Source organism: Synchiropus splendidus, chromosome 4 (assembly GCF_027744825.2).
Source record: "Synchiropus splendidus isolate RoL2022-P1 chromosome 4, RoL_Sspl_1.0, whole genome shotgun sequence".
Classification (NCBI taxonomy): Eukaryota; Metazoa; Chordata; class Actinopteri; order Syngnathiformes; family Callionymidae; genus Synchiropus; species Synchiropus splendidus.
The window spans coordinates 32,525,212-32,546,993 of NC_071337.1; the positions used below are offsets into that span (position 1 = coordinate 32,525,212).

The 21,782-nt window shown below is 39.7% G+C and overlaps 1 protein-coding gene across 1 annotated transcript in view; it reads left to right on the plus strand.

Moving 5' to 3' along the window:
- The window catches only part of kcnk9 (potassium channel, subfamily K, member 9), a 40,395-nt gene that overhangs the window by 14,689 nt on the left and 3,924 nt on the right, over nt 1–21,782 (plus strand). The window lies entirely within an intron of this gene.

Genomic DNA, 21,782 nt, shown 5'->3' on the forward strand with positions numbered 1-21,782 from the left:
AATCACCAATGAATAATAGTTGAAGCACGTGCCATACGTTTAGTTTAGGGAATGACAAAGTGAAACATGGAACTAAGTAATGTAAATTGTGTTTATTGCGGATCTGATGACGGTCCAAGTCTTAGGACTGCGACTCACATTGGCATTGAACATGCTCTTTTTCAAACTAAACACTAAGAGGTCTCACACAATAACAAGATACAGTATGTGTTCGAGCCACTGAGTTTGACAATGTTGCTCTAAACGACTAGATGTGGCATATTTTTTGAAATGTTTAAAAGAGTGATGTTTTGGTTTAGATCCTTAAGGCCAATATCACATTCAAGACATGATGATGTAAACACCAAAGAAAAAAATTACCAAGTCAGAGGATTTGTTTCTCACTGTTAGTGAGTGGACTGTGGCGGAGCAGGTGAAGTACATGCAACTGATTTGAAAGACAGGTGATCATTATTGCTGAGCAAAAGGACACACTCCTTATCATAAATAATATCAATAATGAAGAAGTTTAATTCTGATTTGCTGATTCGGGGTTGATCAGTTACTTGATTTATCTAGAAAAGTTTGGGCAACATAAACCACACACACATCACTTACCCGCTGTTCATTGTGACTTTGACCAACATCTGAAAAATGTGATTCCACAATGAAAATGTGGCCCTAGCATTATTCTCGATGAGAAAGGGATTTGCATTAGCCTGTTTGCCAAATCTTCAAGTTATGGGCTTACCATGGTCTTGGACTACACAGTCAATAGCCGTGAGTCAGTTTTCATCTTGTGTATTAATCGAACACTAACAACAGCATCAAAATAAACAGAAATGACACGATCATCCAGGCTTGCTTTATAATTCAAATGTGCCCCCTATTTGTGAATAGAAATGAAATACACTTGCAACATGCCCTTTTCCCAGAGTGACGCTCCATAACGTTAAGAACTCTCAAGAACAGTCAGGTGAGTAGTTCCTCTTCACCTGGGCTGTCAAACTCAGCCATGCAAAGTCCAAGTCGCAGGCTGAACACAGTTTTACATAGTTAACTCATTATTTAAGTAAGAGTTACATTAAGTATTACATTCTAGTTCAAGAACCATATTGCTGTTTAACTGGGATTTCACAGTAAATAAAGGCATGATTTATTCTATTAATAGAGCACAAAGGTAGTGGCTAACCAACTCCTTTGTCATTATTTGTAATTATGTATTGGCTTGGGCCACTGTTGCTACACTGACAGTTGCTTGAATGTTGGGAGCAGACTGTGGGAACATCATACTCAGAGCTTCATCTTTTCATTGATGCAATCCCTCACTTGACAAACTTGGCTGTTCCTCATTGGATCAATGGATGGAGATACTCAGCACAGAAGTACATTTCCAGTTCCAGTCCAAATTATTGATTATTGCAGGTGGCAATCATTATGGAATGGATTTTTTTTTCTGTGGCTCCAGTATATTGGACGGATTATTTTAACATGTCACATAGCTGGAAGATTTAGTTCCATCACACCTTTGTGTATTTCACCTTTTTATTCCTGTAGTTAGGATCAAACATCTGAGCTGCTACTGCCTCCAGCGCTGCACCATACCCTGGTTTCTTTGGGGACAGTTCTTGGTGTGGATGACCTGTGCGCATGATAATGGTAACCTGCAGCACATTCTCTACTGCTGGACCCCAACAATTATCCTCCCTTGCTATCTCTGTAGCACTGTAATGCACTCCCACACAGCCGTATCACAACTGCTCATCTCCATCTGCAGGGAAAGTGGGCATGTGTGGTCTCCTCTTCTCTATGAGTTATTGCCGCATGAGATCCGCGTTGGTGGATTGTGCACACAGTGTGGACTGTGAGCAGACTCTGTGAAACAAAATATAGACCCTCTCCTGAAGGCTGGAATCAAATACAGCACTGAACAGAGACGGTACTGTAGCGCAGGACTGGGAAAACAAATTGAGGGAAACGATTCCCACACATTATTTAATAAGTGTGTGTAAACCAGAGTCATTTATTTTATCTTATCCAGGGCAAAAGACATAACTATTCACTTGGCTAGACCCTTATCAGTCTGGTGTTAAATTTGATTAGTGTGAACATGATTGTGATTAATGTCAACAAGTGTTGTCGAGCAAATCAAACAGATTTTATTTCATGCTCTGGAATACCGATGAATTATTTGGTGAAATGTGTTTGGAATATTTGAATTAGAATACGTTTTTCCAAATGACTGAATCAGTGAATGTTAATGATTTTATGAATGCTCATAGTCATTCATTCTCAGAGCAGAAAATGTTCATGCGGCCATGAAATACATTTGGCTAGTTCTTGAACTATTGTCTAGTTGCATGGACCGGTAACTAACAACAGGCTGCGGTGTGTGAGGCCCCGTGACCATGTCTGATGTGGTGCACAGGGGTGTCACTGGAACACACAGCAACCTGCCTCCTCCAGAAGAAAGGGGACTAGATGGAGGTCATCACCAACTTTGTTGCCAGTGCTGAACCCAGAGCATAACAGATGGGTCTTCACCTCAGAAAAAATTGCATCATCACAGGCAGATAATCAAATTTGTTGCAAAACAATGCAAAACTCTCTTATCAAATCACAATAACAGCAACAGCGTTCTCTTCAACAGGCAATATTCTTAATCATGCACCCTCAAAAGCCATCTAATCTGGTCATCCAGAATGAATCATGCTTTTTCGGCAGTCAACATGGGTCAAATCATTACCATGGACGGCGGCTTGTGATGACCAGTGTTGGGCAAGTTACTTTAAATTAGTAAATTAGTTACTAGTTACCTTCTTCAAAAGTAACTTTGTTACTTTAAGTTCATCATCTGGCTGGGTCGGAACCAGCAACATTGGGACAGAATTGGCCCCATTATTGTTATTTGTGTGGCCTGCTAAACCAGCTAGTCAGGTAATAAAGGCTACATCTATAAGCCCTAACCCACTTCACGTGCGATAACAAAATCGCCACTTAGTGACGTAAAGGTGCAATGGCAGCGTGAGTGCAAGTGAACGAATGACCAAATTGAAAATATTGATGGGCACATTTACTGTAATCATTTAGATTAGAAACTTAGAAACATTTTTTTACAGAACACATTTTTTTACAAACACTAGTGCCAAACCGATGCTGATGATCATCTCAACTCTAACACAACTATACCAACTGGAAACATGTACTGCCGTGACAACTCCACAGCTGCGATAGGCAGCATGTCTTCCACAACATACCTCACTACTGGTATGTTCAACTGCTTCTAAGAAAAAGGCTGTGCAATAGGCGTTCCGAAGTCAAACTTCTACTGTTTGGCTGAAGTGGCTTCTCCAGAGGCGTCAGACAAGCGAACCTTCGTAAGGTCTGCTTCGGGCTCTTTTTCCACGAGCTTGGCCGACGTGCGTGCTTTCGGAAGATGTTTCGCCAGATTGGAATTGCTCGTTTTGGACATGTTTTCGAGTGTGCCCTGTGATGACTGGCAACCTGTCCATAATCTTTTCTCTTTACTCAACTAGTCTGTATTGTCTAACCCTGGCATGGAGTCCTAAGCCAGAGAACACACACAGTGAAAACCTAGAATTCCACGGACAGTTTGAGTGGAAATGCCAGAAGTTCAAGATATTAGAGGACCCATCAACATGGGTGTGGTGTTCTCACAGGCCAATGTCCTTCGATTCAGAAATATGACCGCCAAGTCAAGTATAGTGGTTTAAACTTCATTTTAAATGTAGACCTATTATTGAACTGCAGACTGCATTGTTTGTATTTTTTCGAAAGTGAATCTGCATTGAATTGAATTGTTATGAAAGTATAAAAATTCATGTGTACCCGCTTTTACACTAAACAACTTGTTCAGTGTTGAGAAGTGTAATGAGAACATTAAAAATGATCATCGCTGTGACATGCTATGCGCATGTGTTTAAGTGGCATGTGTTCACTGTTAAGTCAGCATGGACTTCTGTTTGGCATTGTGCCAGTGGTTTTGCATTTGCATTATGCAGCCCTCTGGTCGCAATGAGAACACATCCTGCACCCGGCCATTTGAGATGTGTCTGTGGGCTTCCAAGGATTCATAATTTTTTTGCAGCTCTTTCTCTGCCTCTGTGCTCTCAGCTGGCGCAGATCGATGATGTTCATGGTAACCTCCTCAAACAAAGTGAGCCTCACCGTGCCTGTGTGTTTGAGGCTGTTTCACAAATAGTATTCAGCAAATGAATATCTAATTTTAGATTTTTGTGTGGGTCAGTTGGAATTCAAAACGCATGTAAATCAAGTGTAACCACTGAGCTCTGTTCAATACAATATTTGTGATAAATACCCCATTAACCGCCAGTCAACTATTACTATAGTGTGATAAAGCTTGACAACAAATTTTAATCCATCCATCAATCCATCCATCCATCTTCGTCTATTTATCCGCTGCCGAGTCGCGGGGATGGCAGCTTCAAAAGGCGCCATACGCCTTTCTCCCAGGCAACATCCTCCAGCTTCCACTGGGGGATCCTGAGACACTCCCAGGCCAGTGTAGAGATATAATCCCTCTACCTGGTCGTTGGTCGACCCCCCGGTCTCCTCCCAACTGGCCCTGCCTGAAAGACCTCTAAAGGATGATGTCCAGGGGGCATCCTCATGTGATGCCCGAACCACTTCAACTGACTTCTCTCAACGCTGAGAAGCAGCGCCTCTACTCCGTAGTCCGTACTCTCCCTCACTACCACTGCAGTGTGACACTCGTCACTCGCTGGTCGAGTCTGAGTGAGATTAAATCACTTCGCCTTTGCGAAATGCGAAACATCTGAATGGGCTTGAACGCAGACCAGTTTGTGTTTTTTGCAAGGCGTTAGAGTTTGAGAGTTCTGCTCATCCGTTCTGTGCAGAACAGAACCAAATTTGTGAGTCAGACCCAAACTCTGCTTGACTTGTTTCAATGTTTTTGCCGTGAAATGTGTTCCATTGTCAGATTGTAATGGGTTGGACTGTAATGGTTGATCAATGCCTTGGCCACAGGGAGTGCATCGTCCCTTGCACAGGGGTATTCTTTTGACCATCCTGAAAATGTGCTGACAATGACTAAGCGGTACAGTTTATCCTGAACCGGCTGCAGCATGTCAGTGTAATCCATTACCACAACTTCAACTGGGGTAACGACCAACCAGCGATTGTCCCATGTGCAATTTGGTTAACATTGAATTCTTGACAAAACTGACAATGTTTGCAGAATTGTCGAACCACAGATGGAAATTGTTAATTGCCACCAACGCCTCAAATTTCTCAGCATAGATGTTGCACTTTCATGTGCTTTCTTCTTAGATGGGTGTGAAGAAGTACTCTCCACCTGCAGACCTTCACATTGTGCCAGGAACTTCATGTTCATGTTCTGCTTAGTTCCATCTGATTTTGATTGAAGTTTCCGCACGTTCGTTCTCTTGTGGAAGGACAACCAAGGAACTGTCAAGTAAAATCTAAAGTATTTAGATATACATACGCAGAATTCTTGGGGTCAGCAGCTACACCTGACTGAGCCTTTTCAATAGTCCGGTAGAGTGACAAAACTATCTGAAAACTTGACCCTTTTGTATCCACCAGTTATTGAAGCAGGTGTTGCCCTCTTCTGATTGGTTCCTTTGTGTCGATGTAGGTGTCAACCTCCTAATCACAATGCCTGTTGTGACACAGCCATCTGTTTCTTCTGCGTTTCGAGTGAAATGTCGCTGTTCCCCCTTTTGATCCCTGAAAGCCAGTCCCGACTGGTGTTGTGGTTGTTGATTCTTGCTGATTCTCTTCTTCATTTTCTTTGGATGATTCTTGTCTCATGCCTCCTTGTGAGTTGTAGCATCCTGTTTACTGGATCTCTGTCTTCTTGCAATCGTTCTTTCACAACCTCTGTCTCACACACACCTCACTTTACCACACTCTGTCAGAAATTTCTCCATTAGTAGCATAGACAATTCAAGTATTATTGATTATATGTTCATGCAATAAGTGCTGAATTATATTCTCATCACATATTAATAGTCTTGGCTCAGTCAGTGATACAACTTTAATTTCCAGGTATTTCTAGTTTTTCCCTGGTGGGAGCTTTAAGGGACAGCTCATAGACTTCCAATGAAATTCACAAAACAAAAGACCAACGCAGAAATGGGGGATTAAGTGAAGTTATGAAGTTATCTCTCAATGGAGATGCACTCTCACGTGATCAAACTTATTTAAACGAAGTGGAAACAACAAAGAAAACGGATAGCACATACTGTAACACAGGGGTGGCCAACTAGTCAGAGGCTAAGAGCCACATTGTTTTACTGTGTTGCAGAAAAGAGCCACATCCTATAAATATGTAAGGCTGTAAGGCTCACCTGAACAACTGGTCATGTGACTTAGCGGCAGTATAGCAGTTAAGGCACATGTATGTCACGCATCCGGCGCATGTCCCTTGTACATGTATTTTTAAATCCATCCTCTTCGAAATATCAAACGGCGTAGATAGAAATGTGTGCGCCATTTATTTTACTTATATAGTTGTTTTTTTTTATGTGGCTCATGCCAGCAATAACGTTGCCCCGGTCTGTATGTGTGAGCGACACTGCAGACTGGAGCGTCTCATCTTCACTCCACTGAATTAAAAGGATCACCAATGAATAATAGTTGAAGCACGTGCCATACGTTTAGTATGTACGTTTAGGGAGTGACTAAGTGAAACATGGAACTAAGTAATGTAAATTGTGTTGATGGCGGATCTGATGACGGACCAAGTCTAAGGACTGCGACTCACATTGGCATTGAACGTGCTCTAAGTCAAACCTCACAATGACTGATGTCTATTGTTGCTGGAACTCAAGTAGTGCATTCCAGCCGACATCTATATTGACACAAAGGAACTTATCATTTGTTGTCACCAATTCATACATGTCAAAAATGTCCCCTTTTCTTCATTCTGTAATGTGCAGTTGAAATAAAGTTTTATTATATGGATCCGATGATCACGATTGCGGAGCTTGATTCCTGATGTTGAATGACAGATGTTTCTAGAGTTGCCTTTGCAAGTATGAGCTTGACAGTGTTGTGTATATTGCCATCTGTGATTACATTTTCACTGTTTCTCATAAACAAATAAACGTTGGAATGGGGGCGGGAAAGGAGACCCTGCTAAGTATAATAAGACAGCTTGCAATTGCAAGCTGTCTTATTATACTTATTTATCAGTGGTGCCACTGAAAGCAAATATTCAAATATACTACATATTGCAGCTTTAAATCTGTTTTTTTTTTGGGAAAAAAAATTGTCTTGCATTTAAAAAAAATAACTTGCATATAAGGGGCTACATTTTTGAAAATGCTGAAATATTGATGATCTGAAGCTGAAATGTTCATTGAAATACTGATGATTGAAGTGGAGGCGGAATTCAAAATGTATGTAAAAGCAAAGAAAACACTTGGACTACATTATATGTGATCAACATAAGGGTAGATAAAATATTAAATCCTTTAAATAGCTGTGAGCCACCATGACGCTAGACAACTAGACAAGGCAGCACAACATCTTTGGGCACAATGTACCTCCTCAGAAATAAAGTTTGTTGCTATGATATAAATCATTGAGTGGGAAAGACAATTCACAAAACATTCGAAAACCATATGGCTCAACCAAATATGATGAAAGTCCTGTCTAGAGTGAAATTACAAGTGGCTAATCTGATTACATTTTATGGAGGTGCAGGAAGCAATAATAGTAAAATGGAAACTTAGAAGGACCTTCTTGATCACTAGAATTCAACTGCTCACAAAGGGATCTGGGCCACTGTAAAGTCTTCTGACACAAGCCAAACATGGGACAGGAACAAAGCTATTGTTGGCTCTGCATCCCGGTCACAAGTGGTGTCAGTTACTCTGGAAAGGTGGTCTCAGTGAGTATAGCACATATGGCTGTTGCTTAGCAGCACTAAAGAGGCATATCTCCCAATGCTGGGCAATGAGCTTCATTATCTGGAGCTCAGCAGTGGATATAAGACCTGGAAGAACAAACCTGAGCCCAGTTCTGCATATGTAAAGAATACCTCTGTGATAGGAGTAATAGGCTCCTCTGTGGCTCCATCAAGTGAGAGAAATTATACTTTGGCTTTAACGTGTGACGCCAGAGATAAGTTCTCCTGCTTTCAAGATAACACGCTCTGACTCAAGCCTACATAAGAGCGTTTTAACCACTGCTGCGTCTTCTTCAAAATGACTGCTTTACCTTGATCCAAAAACCAATTACAAATGGTAGAACATTGAAAATGATGTGGATATGTACAATACAAATGCACAGATTTAAATCCAAGACAGAGGTCAGCAGTCATCTTACAACTCTAGGCAGTACATTAAGCACAGTGGTTGGGGATCGGCTTTAACCCTGAGGCTGAGGCTGCATTCGTTTTTGTCTGAAGGTGCAATAGTGTAAATACTGCATTGCATGGTGCCAACAAGTACAACCCATCCTCATTCCCATGGCATATGGAAGTGAACTTTTGTGTCCTATGCTGAAGAAGGCTGCCTTCTTGGTGTTAGTATGCAAATGAAGTAGGCGGTGCTGCCTTCCACTACCATCCTGGCATAATGTGACTCTTCGTCTCATGCACATCTGTGAAGAGCCTGAGTGGCATCTATTCTACATGTTATTTAATGTTTTTAACTTTTTGTGATTTTCACTGTTGTATAATAAGTGTTTCATTTACATTTAAGAACTCAATGCTTGAGTGTTCCTGGAGCTGGACTTCTGGCTCAGGAAGCATGTAGCTGTCAGATCATCGTGGAGTTTATTTGTCTGGATGCAGGAGCCTGCATTCAAAACCTGTTCAAAAATGGTCCTATATTCTGGCCCCTTTTTGGATATGGTGTGTTACTGTATGTCACAGAACCACTGATCACTGGTGTCAGACATGCCTCATTCATTTGCAGCTCGGTTATGGCGCTGCTGGCTCAATTGTCATGTTGGTGTTTCATGAGAAGATTCAAAGCCTACAAAAAGTGTTTTATTTTGAAAAATCATCGGATCTGCGTTAGATTATCGTCTGATTTGCTGTATTAACCTCCCTCTCGTCTCCAACTTGACCATCGCCGCAACACAATGAAGTGAACTCAAGGCAATTTTTGTGTTGTTTTGCCGCGTGTGGAGAATCATGCACCCATGCACTGATTTCATACAGTATCAGGTGCAGGTATGATGTTTCAAGAACGGCATCGATTTGCTTCAGATTGACGTTTGTTTAGCCAATGTAATTAGCATACAGACAGTGAAATGTGGAAATAATAAATAATAGTAATAAAAGACAAAAAGTGAAAAAAGCGCAAATAAATAAAAAGCAAAATGTATAAATGCATGAATAAATAAAAGGTTATAATTAAATGTACTAATAAAATATTAATCTATATATTTTTTACATTTGTTCAAACGTATTGTTATGTACTTACACATGTATTTATGTCATTTATCGTCCCTCAGATCCTCAGATGAGTAGCCGTTTCAATGGAGTAAAAAGGTTTGGGGTGTGGATTGTGTGCAGGTGGGACGGAGGATGGGGGTGAAGATTTTCGGAACTTCTTGTCACTGAATTACATTGAATGACTCTCCTCCTTAGTAGAAAAACCCATGCATGGCCCACAGTTTGAGGTGCTTTAAACAGCAAATGACATGTTGACACGAAGAAGAAAAAGGAGCCCCATCCCATGGCTTATCTAACCCCAACATCTGTCTTTCTTTTCTGTGTCATGCTACCCATGACATTAAGGACATGCATGAAAATGTGTTTCATTTGAAAGCCTTAAGGCTGCCTTCAGTGTCACCATACGATGCAGAAGTCCACTTTCCCTATGTCAATATATTGTGGCTAAGGTGTAACTAAGGATGTGCTGACAAGTACACACCGTTTGATGTACTACATAAACCAAGAGACATCGAAATTAATGTAACAATGAAAGCTCTCGATCATCACCCCCGCAAAATATGGCTCCATTGACAGGCCAATGCAACAACATGCACTCCAGATAGCTGCTGTATCATCGCTGGACACAAAAGTCCACTTGAGAATAGTTGATATGTGAGCTATGGTGAGAAAGATGAAAAATCCTTGAGTATGAAGTTTACATTTGTGACACATTTTTTCCTCCATATTGTTTAAGGAGTCCAAAGGAGGCTTTTAAAATTATATTTGATCGCAGTCTGGCACTATACCATGTCCTGTCGAAGAAATATTCCATAGCTATGTACTGTTTGGTACAAATCTGCCCTTTCCTGTTTCTGTTCCACACGCATTGGATATCAAGTAGGTATATGTTAAAATGATGTTGGTCTCTATGTGCGACAAGGTGATCTGCTCCTTCACCAAACACAACTTTAGTTTATATAAGGTGAAAGACTGAAGTGTAAATTCTATTTAGCAAATATCTGATCACATTATGAATAAACAAAATATGAGACTATACAATTATACTGCATAGCAATTGACATGTATGATGATTGTTCAACCCCAAATGGAATCCAACCGGAATGTACACTTATCCGATGTCAGCTGAAATTGTTTCCAGCCCTCATGCCAGAGCTTGTTGGAGATAACCGTTCAAAGAAAGGGATGCAATGGATCACTTGTCAGCATATAGGTGCCAGTGGTCACTCAGAGTGACACACTAGAAAACTATCAGTTGCCTGCAGCACTGGTCTGCACTAATGAGTATTTTATCACTTTTTCAGCTGTTGCGTTTTTCATCTGCACAATTGTAAACACAAACAGTGGATTTGAGCTCATATATAGCAGTCACTCTACAGTCTCAGAATCAGGAATCAGAATCAGAATTAACTTTATTGCCAATGTCAGGATTCCACCAAGTACATTGTGCAATAATAAAATAAAATAAAATAAAAGTTAGTGATGGTATAGAGAGTGCAGGCAGCTCCACAACAGAAACCCCATTGACCAGCAACCGTTCCCAAGCGATGCAATCTTGATGATCTGGACATTGGGTTTTGGGCTGGGTTTTGCATGAGTTTTCAAGTCCTCTGAACTCAAACTCTATATGAAAAAAAGAAAACATGAATTATTAAATAGGGACAGTACTGTCTTTGGTTACAAATAAGTACACAAGTTGAAGTCACTAGTTGACCCTACATGTTGTGGGACTATGGCAGTAAAGCGGAGCACCCAGAGGAAAGCCACGCAGGTAGCTCAAATAAACAAATTTAACACAAGCCCATGAAACAAAAGGGAACAAGGATTGCTCCAAGAGTTGCTGCACACTTCTTGCTGTGAGGCTGCCACTGAAATTCAAATGATCTAAATTCAATCAAAACTTATCAGTTTAAAAAAAAACTGATCTTAAAAAAAAAATGTAGGCGAGGAAGCTAAGAGAAAGATTTGTACGACCATCAAGGTTCAATTATAAGCTTCGTCTAATTTGCCAAAAAATAGGCATTTCATGAGACCCTTCAAAGAATTTTTTGTTTCGAGAAGTCTAATACTCATTTTGATAGTTTTGTTTTGTTTTATTGCCAAGCACCAATTTCTTCAGTCCAAAAGAGATTCATCATTCTTTCGACATAAATTAAATCTGTCACGCTCTATGACTCAGAAATATCGAGAATTGTATATTTGTTTTTACAGGTGTGTTTATCGTTCTTCAATGCAACATCAGTGCCTCTAAAAGTTGCGACAAGTGAGTACATTCACAAATGACTCTAATATGGGCGTTGAACGAGGTGAACGAGCGGCAATGTCTTCATCATAGCGATGACCATGGTGAAGCTATTCAAGATCGCATAGTAATGCAAGTACTCAAGTAGAAAATGAATATAAATGCCTTTTTTTAGAGTTTCACCGAAAAACAACTAAATTCTAGTCGACAATAAACTCTGGCTCTTGACCAAAAGAATTCGAGGAGGGCAACAAAAATGGCCTCCTCAGTCATTCATTGTGCACAGATTCAGACTTTCTTGCAGGAAGTCCCAGATGGAATGACTCCTTTCTGCTAATTTCATTCAAAAGGTCACAGCTGGCTGGTTTTTGTGCAGATGGAGAGGAGATGTCACCAAAACCAAGACTGTCAGGCAGAAATGCTTTCCCAACAGTCCTCATTTATCCAAATACAACTCACACGGCACTTTTCCTATCTACCTCTTTTGTTTAGTCTCCTGCTGTGAAAATGCACCGATGGCCACAGCTGACAGCTCAATCTCGTTGTGAAGCGATGTTATCAATATTGCAGGAGCTGTCTCACGACAGAAGCGCTGTGGTGCTTTGCCATCTTCACAGACATGCAATTAAAAAGGAGAACATTGGCGGTGCATTCTTTCGAATTGCATCTTCTGTGACAATTCCAAAGGCACAGGGTTAGGTTTTGTTGATGTAGTCGGTTGCTGAAATTCTAATACCAAGAAATATACAAAATAAAAATCCAACTTTTGTAAATTTGATGATTAAGATTGTCAGTAGATTACACATTTTAATCTCAATGATTCGTTCCATAGCTGAGTTAACTCACGATTAATGGCAATGACACATTTTGGATATGTTTATATGTAACTTAAAGGAAGAGTTAACCAACACAAGTGGTCAATAATGCTTACAATGTCATACTTTCAACATGTTTTTGAAGCTATTCAGTGCACCTGAGGGTATTCTCATGAATGTTCTTGACTGTATTTGTTATGTTGGGATGTTTTCATGAGGAAATTTGCTGACCTTTTCATTTCAGCTACTCTTAGAACAGACACAACATCATCATGATCAATTTTCCATTAGTCGTGAGTTTACTCGACAGCCCCATTGATAATAAAATGTCCTAAAAATGTATTTGAGTCTGCTCGGATATCGTTTACTTTGACTGCTTGGCAGCAAGAAGGTTTCATGTTTGCTTTCAGCTTTGGGCAACCACAGTCATTTTTGTCTAGAGCTTGTAGCATGAATGCGGTTTCCTCCCACGGTCCTAAAGAAAAAAAAAAAGTGCATGAGGTACAGAGTGCTCTAAATTGTCCACAGGTGTGGGTGTGCGTGTGAATGGTTTTTTGTTTCTGTGTGCTCTGTGATCAGCAGGCGACCTGTTCAGGGCGTCCCCTCTCAATTAAAAAGCTTTTATAAGCATGGTAACATGGCTGACCACTACAGGAATGCAGCTATTTATTATCCCTTATGTGGCTTTGTTCCTTAGTGATGGTACAGAATGTTACCATGACCAAAACACATGACAATAACATGATGTTAGAAGTGCGAATGACGCACCATACTCAAGCTACGTCAACATGTAACGCTGAAGGTTGCCTTTGTTGTCGGGATACGACGCAAGAGTCCACTTTCCGAACAGCACTACATTACACCATTGGATTGAAGATGTTGCTGACCGCTGGTGATGTCTTGTCCATGGAAAAGCTATATGCATACATTTACAGTTTATGTATATCAGTGCTGCGCCGTGCAGTTTACACCTAGGCCTTCAGTGAAGCAGTTAAGTCCCCCCCACAAACCTAAAACCCCCCTTTAACCACCCTTGTTGGTGACAGCAAAAACGTCTCCAAACAGCCCCGGTCCATCTCCTCATATGTACAGCTGGAATCCGCGACTTGAGTTCCGCCAGCAACGGGCTTCAGTCATTACATGGTATTTGTTCTGGGATTTTTCTGTGACTAACAAGCGAAAACCTACACGTTTAAGACCACGTATTTGATGTTTCCACTTTGTTTTAATACATTTGATCACATGAGACTACGGACCAACTCTTTACTCTCTCAACAGTTTTCGAGGGTGCCTGGGAGTATGACCTGCCAGTCTGCATGTGCTTTGTTGACTTGGGGAAGGTGTATGATTGGGTGCCCAGGGACAAGTTGGGGGTAGGGCTACGAGGCTGCCAATTGAGGGCAGTTCAATCTCTGTATTCCAGGAGCGGGAGTTGTGTCCCGATCCTTCGGCGCAAGTGCGATGTGTTTCCGTTGGGGTTGGTCTCCGCTAGGGTTGTGCTTTGTCTCCGATTCTGTTTTTGGTTTACATGGACAGGATTTCGAGGCGCAGCGCTGATGGGGAGGGTTGGCGGTTTGGTGACCTGAGGATCCCATCATTGCTATTTGTATGTTATAATTTAGCCTTAGCAGGATCGGTATTGCAGTCACTGTGCAGCACTGTTGTGTGTAAGAGAGACCTGAGCCAAAAGGCAAATCTCTATTTACCGATCAATCTTCGTCCCTTATTTTCCCAAGCCACCACGAGCTACAACTCCTAGTTTAGTCCCATTATGTGTTTTGTTCTGCCCTTTTACATTAAATTTACATGATAATTCAGTGTTGCCATCCATCTGTGATCCGTTCAGGCACCTCACCCTCTCACAATTGCCCGAGTAGACACTTCCACAGTGAAGTGGTTCAAATAAAAATGTGTCCTTTGTTTACATGAACCTGCTCTTTTTCCTCAAAAACTGTTGACAAATCCCTTATTATTTGATGATAAAGCCGCAACTTCCACCGCTTCAGCTCTACTGTGTTTGTTCTTATTGGGTACACCCTTTGACGTCACAAGATGTGGGTCGAACGCGGCCACCATCTTGTGACGTCAAAGGGCGTACCCAATGAGAACCTTGTCAGAATTTATGGTTATAGTCTTGTATTGATTTTTTTTTGTACAGGTATACACAGAATGTAAGAGTGTATTTCAATTTGGTGATGTCATACAATGATACATAACATTAATACATGTACAATAATTATGATATAAATGTATTATTTTCTGAGACGACAGGTTTCCTGAGATGACAGGTTTCAGCATGAACAGTCAAAAATCCAGGAGTCAGACTCTCCATCTCTCTGTTAAATGCTCCCTTGGACTATATGACTTTCTCTGGGTGATCGCCCTGAGGCGTGTTCTGAGAGTCCCATCCCAAACTGCACCCCCACCGCACAATCATGTACACATTTGACACTTTACGGATGAACAGCAGAGCGATCTCGGCAGCCAGCTGAGTGACTTTGTTTACATCATGGCAGAAGAATGGAATGACAGAGCAAGATCCCGGACAAGAGTCAAAAGGAGATGCATTTACAGCCTGGCAATAACTAACGGCTACAAAAGGCTTTTCTTCTCCTGAAGATCCTGAAGTGCCAATGTTTTTACTTGGCTTGTAAATCAATTTCACTGCTGTCTCTTTTGTGTAGCCAAATCATTTTTTAAGGGAAACAAATGTGTACATGATTGTTGTTTGAATATAAGTGGAGCATATATGTTTGTTAGCAAAACAGATAGCTAGAGATACATAGCTAGCTAGAGATATTTAGTTAGATAATTAGTGTTTCAATGAATTGGTTGGCACAAAAATGACTTGTTCATGTTCTAACACATTTATTGAGCCATGATGCTAATAACCGCGCCAGTCATTTTATTGTGTTTATCAGCTCCATCATTAGCAGCCAGCGGCTAACGCCTGTGGCTTGCGTCCGCTAGCACTTCAAACAAACAAAAAAAAAGTTGATTCACTGTCATTAGAGGTGTTTATAATCCATCTGGTTTGGACAAGTGTAACATGGAATATCTCATGTTCTATCTGTAGATGCTGCAGCTGAGTCCTGCTCGGAGCCGGTGAGAGACGTGACCTGCTTCAGATTTCAACTCGAAATAGAAGTGTGAACAAACGTTTTGATGCTCACGCTCTGATTGCTCGTATGCTCCTTATTGAAACACGCTGAATTATGATGTAATAAAGCCAGACACGAAAAACGCTGTTTATTTATTTTTCGACAACGGTGGCACACCGCCACGCTTTAAATGAGAGCTGACATCAGAAAAATGATCTCTTATTGGAGATGTACGCTCATGTGATCAAACGTATTTAAACAAAGTGGAAACATCGAAACAGACGCATAACACATAACACATAACACAGGGGTGGAGATCAGCATGTTTTTCACCATCTTACAGATTTATTTCTCATAACTGAAAGATAGCGGTTAGTTGTCACAATTCCCAGAATGTCAAAACCTTCCTCAATTTGTACTGAATCGTGCAGTTGAAATAAAGTTTTATTATCTGGGTCCGTTGGGTCTTGCAGCTGCTTCCACCTCTCACTGGATCCTGCCTCTCCTCACTGGCCGCATGACGGAGTTCGATCTCTGATGTCGAATGATAGAGGCTTCTAGAGTTGCCTTTGCAAGTATAAGCTGGACAGTGCTCTGTATATTGCCATCTGTAATTACATTTTTTGCGGTTTCACCACAGTCCTTCCTCATAAACAAATAAACGTTGAAGGTGGGCGGGACCGGAGACCCAGTTTTACGAGAGCTTGAAATTACACTCATTTACCAGCAGTGCCACCAAAAGCAAATTGTGACGCAGCAGCTCCGACAGTCCGTCACAAAGAGCTCCTGTGCTCTCTCTATTTTTCCCTCCCGCTCAGTGGCTACAGGCAGACGCGCGCTTCCACAACTAGTCCGGTTAGTGATCACAAAACTTCTTCAAAGGAAAAGATGTATTTAAGGAAGCCATTTTGTATTGTTCGGGGAGGGTGTGTGATGGTAGCAGAGAACAGAAACCCGTCAGTTGAAAAACGAATTGTGAGCTGTTTGTTTTTTCTGTTTTTGGAAAGCTGACTCAGGTGTGTTTGTGAAACTCCGTCCAGTTTTCCCTGTACATTTTGTAGCCTCTTTGCTGCATTTTTTCCACTTCTTGTAAATAGCCATGGAGATCACTGCACTTTTGGGACAAGAGCACAATAAACTGCACCTTTTTCAAGAACCCTGCGACACAAATATTCTTAAACTACATATTGCTGCTTTAAGTCAACAATTCTGCTAGACTAGTGCAGTGAAGTTTCCTATATTTCCTATGTTTCTTGTTAAGTCAAGTATAAACCAAAATTAGACAGAAAAAAGTCAACAATTCATTGCAAATGCATTCACATTTTATTTGAAAAGGTGCTACAATTCCTGAGATTGAATTAATTGCAAGTCAACCTCCAAAATATAGTGTAGCCAGGTTGACTGTTAATTCTGAAACTGAAGAAATGTCTTTTGCTCCTTTGTTTTTTATTCATACTGTCATATTTCATATTAATATTACATTGAAAAACCCAAACTGAAGTTGAGGCTTCAGCCTCATAATCAGTTTTTGTTTTTCCAAGTTAAAGATACAATACAAATGTCAAAAAAGAGCAATATCTCTTCAGGTTAACTGTCCATCATTGAACCTGCTACTGCTGTCATTTTGATAAACAAACAACAGAGCGGTCATATTTAACAGCGGAAACGTTGGTGGTGGTGCCTTGAGGGTCAGTTGGAGAGATTTGTCATATTGCTTTATTTCAATTCACTCTTGCACATTCAACAAACTGCAACAGATCTAGTGTCATGCACGTGTTGGGGACTCGCAGTCGACCACTATATGTTGAAGATGAGAAAAAAATGACCAATGACATGAGGCAAAACCCATAACAAGAGTCCTCACTCCCCAGTCTGTGGTACTGCTTCTGAGGTTGAGACCCCCTTTTTAACATTAAAAAGACATTTAACATTATACAAACAGATTTTTAAGGTATATTTAATTATTTTTGGTATTATAGTAACGTATATGTCTTTCTATTTTGGATTAAAAAAAAAAAAACATTTGTAAACATTGTAGTCACTGCGTTAACAATGAGCAGAAAGTGATAGCTGCAGCACCTCTTTTCTCATTCCCATAACCCTGCAAGGTGTTTTATTTCATGTAAATCCAATCGCTCTGAGAGACTGCTCAATTATGTTAGCTGTTTATTGCCTGAGGATGAAGTCTTTTTGTGATTTTTTTTTGCTACTGGGCTTTATCAGACCCCTCTGATGGAAGCACCACCAAGAGGATTTCTCCCATGGGCCAGATCAACGCAGAATGATATTTATTCATCCAACTGAAGAATATGATGACATTTCACAAAAATAAAGTAATTATTTTATGACAATAAACAGACAACAGCTAAAAAGCCATGTAATCCATATACGATAAATTAAGAAAAAAAATACAACAAAACTCTTCACATTTATAACATAATGTTTGAATACACTTACTTGCAAATATTACGACCAAGTGCTTTTAATAAAAAAAAAAGTTACATTCAGTTATATTTTGTAAGAATTGGGTGAAAAAATACAGAATATGATAAATGAATAACACAAGGAAAGAAGTAAATCATTTTATCAAATATTTTTATCAATCAGATAAGCTGACAATGTCCAAAAATTGTAGTTCATTAAAATAAAGGTTCTTCATTTGTCATTGATGGCGGGAGTTCTTCTAGTGCTCTGAATGCCAATAGGCTTGTGTCACTGTCCTTGGTTTATTTCTGTTTGTTGGTAGCTGCAATTGCTGGTGCAGGCCGTGCAGCACTTTCTTTTACACAAAGTTCACTGACCTTGGGGATTTTACTTAGCTGCCTGGCAGCAATGGATGCCTGTGGTGTTTCAGCAGATCAACTATGCACACTTGCTGAATACCACTCCATTTCTAATGAATATTGCAAATTGAGTTCACACAGTGCTGAATTTGTCTTGATGAGAGCTGGAAGTTTTGTTATGACTCGTTCATAGAAAGTCAGCTGTGATGCTTTCAGCATGGCTGTTTTCAAATTTGAAACTGAGTCATCAACAGTTTCCTGTGGTGTCAATGAACTTAAAGCATCAATCGCGGGAGAGTGTGCAGGCAACCTTTTAAAATAAGTCGTAGTAAAGTGGGTTCAGTCCAAACAAACACTGAGTCACTCTCTTTATTGGAGGAAAAAGGCATGTGAAAGGCTTCCAAGAAAACACTACCATTCTTCAGTGTTGATTAAGATTAACGGGTTTATGTTCTGAGACATAAACTTGTTAATCTCAATCAATTAACTATAGACAATAATAAATAAATAATTCAGTTTAATTACAAACTTTCTGTCACAGAGAACATTTTTCGACGCACCAGTTCCTGATGCATATAACAGTGCTATGGGATGATGGCCAGTGTTAAATTCATATTCAAATATCATGAGTTTGAAAGACTGCGGCAATATGAAAAGTTAAAGTGTTCTAGAACGATGCATAAATGACAATTATAGGATTAATTTAGTGTAGTTTGTGTGATTTTAAAAATGACGCTAATATATCATTTATAAAGCCACATGCACATACGGTTGAATACTATTGTTTAATTGATCCCAATACAGTTGACTGCTGTTGTTAATTGATCCTTGGCATTGTTTTCTAAAGTTCAAAATTGAAATTTTAGGACTAGTTTTCTGAATCACATGGATTCACCTGCATAGTTAACAATGATTATTCAGAATAATTCAAAATTAATGCTTTCCTCACAGTTGGTTGTTTTAATTGGGCTGACGACATTTAAATCACAAGAATACCTCTCTCTTATTATTGTTATTGAGTGTGTTTGTGTGTCTCCTGCAGCCACAGTACACATCACTTTACTGTGCAGTCTTCACCTGTGCACACAAAGGCACCTGTGCATGCTTGAAGCTCAGCAAACAGGTCTGTTCCCAAGACAACTGAAGCTAATACAGTCATTGCGACTGGACAAACAATTTAGACTGCACAGCTGTTCTGCATTTTATGAAATCAAAAATGCTTATCAAAGATAAATGAATTCGATTTTTTTTACATATGTATTGTGAATTTAATCTAGTGATATCAAGACACCAAACATTTGTATCTGTAAACAATAGAACAACAACAATAGACACAGTGTTGTTAGTAAATGAAGACAACATATTTTTCTATGTATTGTATGTTTTCAAAAAAGAAAGATACATCGAAAATAAATAAAATTGAGTAAAACAAATCAAGCTTCAATAATGTTGTTAATGATGTTTTCAAAACACCTTGTGAACAGAGTTCTAAAAGGTGATGTGTTGATAAAGCTTCATCATCATCATCATCATCATTATTATTATTATTATTATTATTATTGTTAGACATACATATAACATTCTATTCTGCTTCGTCACATGGGAGCTGTGTCAATCTCAGCATCAACGGGCGACAGGCACAATTCGCCAGTTCATCACAGGGCAACACACATACAGACAAATACTACCTCTGCTGCACTGATTTGCCAACCATTTTCCAACTCTCTTACCCCCCACTCGAGAACAAGACCCCAAAATACTACTACTCCACGTGAGGCAGGAACTCATTCCTCACCTGGAGAGAGCAATCCATCCTTGAACATTCTGTTTGTGCAAAACACACACACACACACACACACACACACACACACACACACACACACACACACACACACACACACACACACACACAAAAAAAAAACTTAGCAAGTGATCCCATTTTATTACATTGTGAATGAATTCATAATGTTGCTGAGCAGTGAAAGAATACTGAATCAAGTATATAGGAAAATGTTAACTGAGTGATTATATAACTGGAGGTTAAAATTGAGTGATTGATAAAAATGTAACAATATTGTTTATGTTGTCGCATTAATAAAAATCTTGGCCGTGTGTGTTGTTAGTACACATCGCAGGAAAATGTTAGTAAGTTCGCTTCCTGAATTGTACTCTGGCTGACATGATGAGTGCTGAACCAATTTGAACTTTATGAAGTAAAGTTGAACTTGTAAAACACAAAGTTAACCATCAAACAATATTGAAGTGGAAAGCATGATTATGCAATGATATAATAATTCAAAAAAACTAACATAATGAAACAACCAACAGCAAACACTGTTACTGGATAAATGTTCTCTTTTTTCTTTTTTTATGCTCTTCGTTGTATTTTCACAAGTTTGATTTAATTCAATTGAGTTTTCAACCCATACCAGTTTAGTGGGAAATTTTTCCTTCATCATGTCAGGGAACCAAAGATGAATCGGGTCCCATTCAGGGAGCCATGAAACTACCCATGTCACCTTACAATTAACAGTTGTGTTGCCCACTTTTGTTGCTGAAGGAAAATGTTGGTATTTTTAGTCGTTTAGTCATAAAAACAATAACCCGTACGTGTCAGTCAACCATGGCGCCATGTAGCCCATTATTATTAATATTAGGGGTAACAGTAAAGGTCTTCAACAGCACCGCATGGCTCCAATATTTTCAACAAACATGACAATAATAGTCTGTCTCCATCATTGTTCTTAAGTGGACATGCTTTTCTGCTGATGTTTTACATCCACTGGTGCACATCCACTCCTGCAACATCTTTCAACTTTTGACCTTTGTCTGAGATCAAGAGGTAAACCGATAAAGCAATATCTGAATATTTGACTCTAAGCATTTAGTTTTGCGCAACATTATTAAGTTCTACATCAATAAGCTCATTAGGATCACACTTGAACAAAGCACAACTAATGAGATGTAGTGTCGTCATTCCAGAAAATCACAAGCAGTGATTCTTGAGCTGTACCGTACCTTGCCATCCAGTAAGAAGGAGCAGACTAGAGGAAGCACTAAATGTCTGGACTGGAGTGGTGTGGGAATGTGTCTCACCATTGTTTAAAATCAGGCTTATTATATTGTATTTAAACTACAAGGGATTAAGAAAATTACAACAATAATTCTTACAAAAAAGAAATAAAGGCTTGGTGATGGTGAATGAGATCACAAAAGACCAGAGGCATTAATGAGTGAGATAAGAATAAAAATGAAAGTAAATTGAGGCTACAAAGACGTTTACTTGAACTATCTCAGCATTATCAGTACCATACAAACTAAAATAAGCTTTTTGTGTTTCTTGAATTAGAGACGACTGCCTGAGGACAAGACAGTGTGGGACGATAAACATTAATCTCTTTAAGAGATTTGCAGAGAAATAGATTG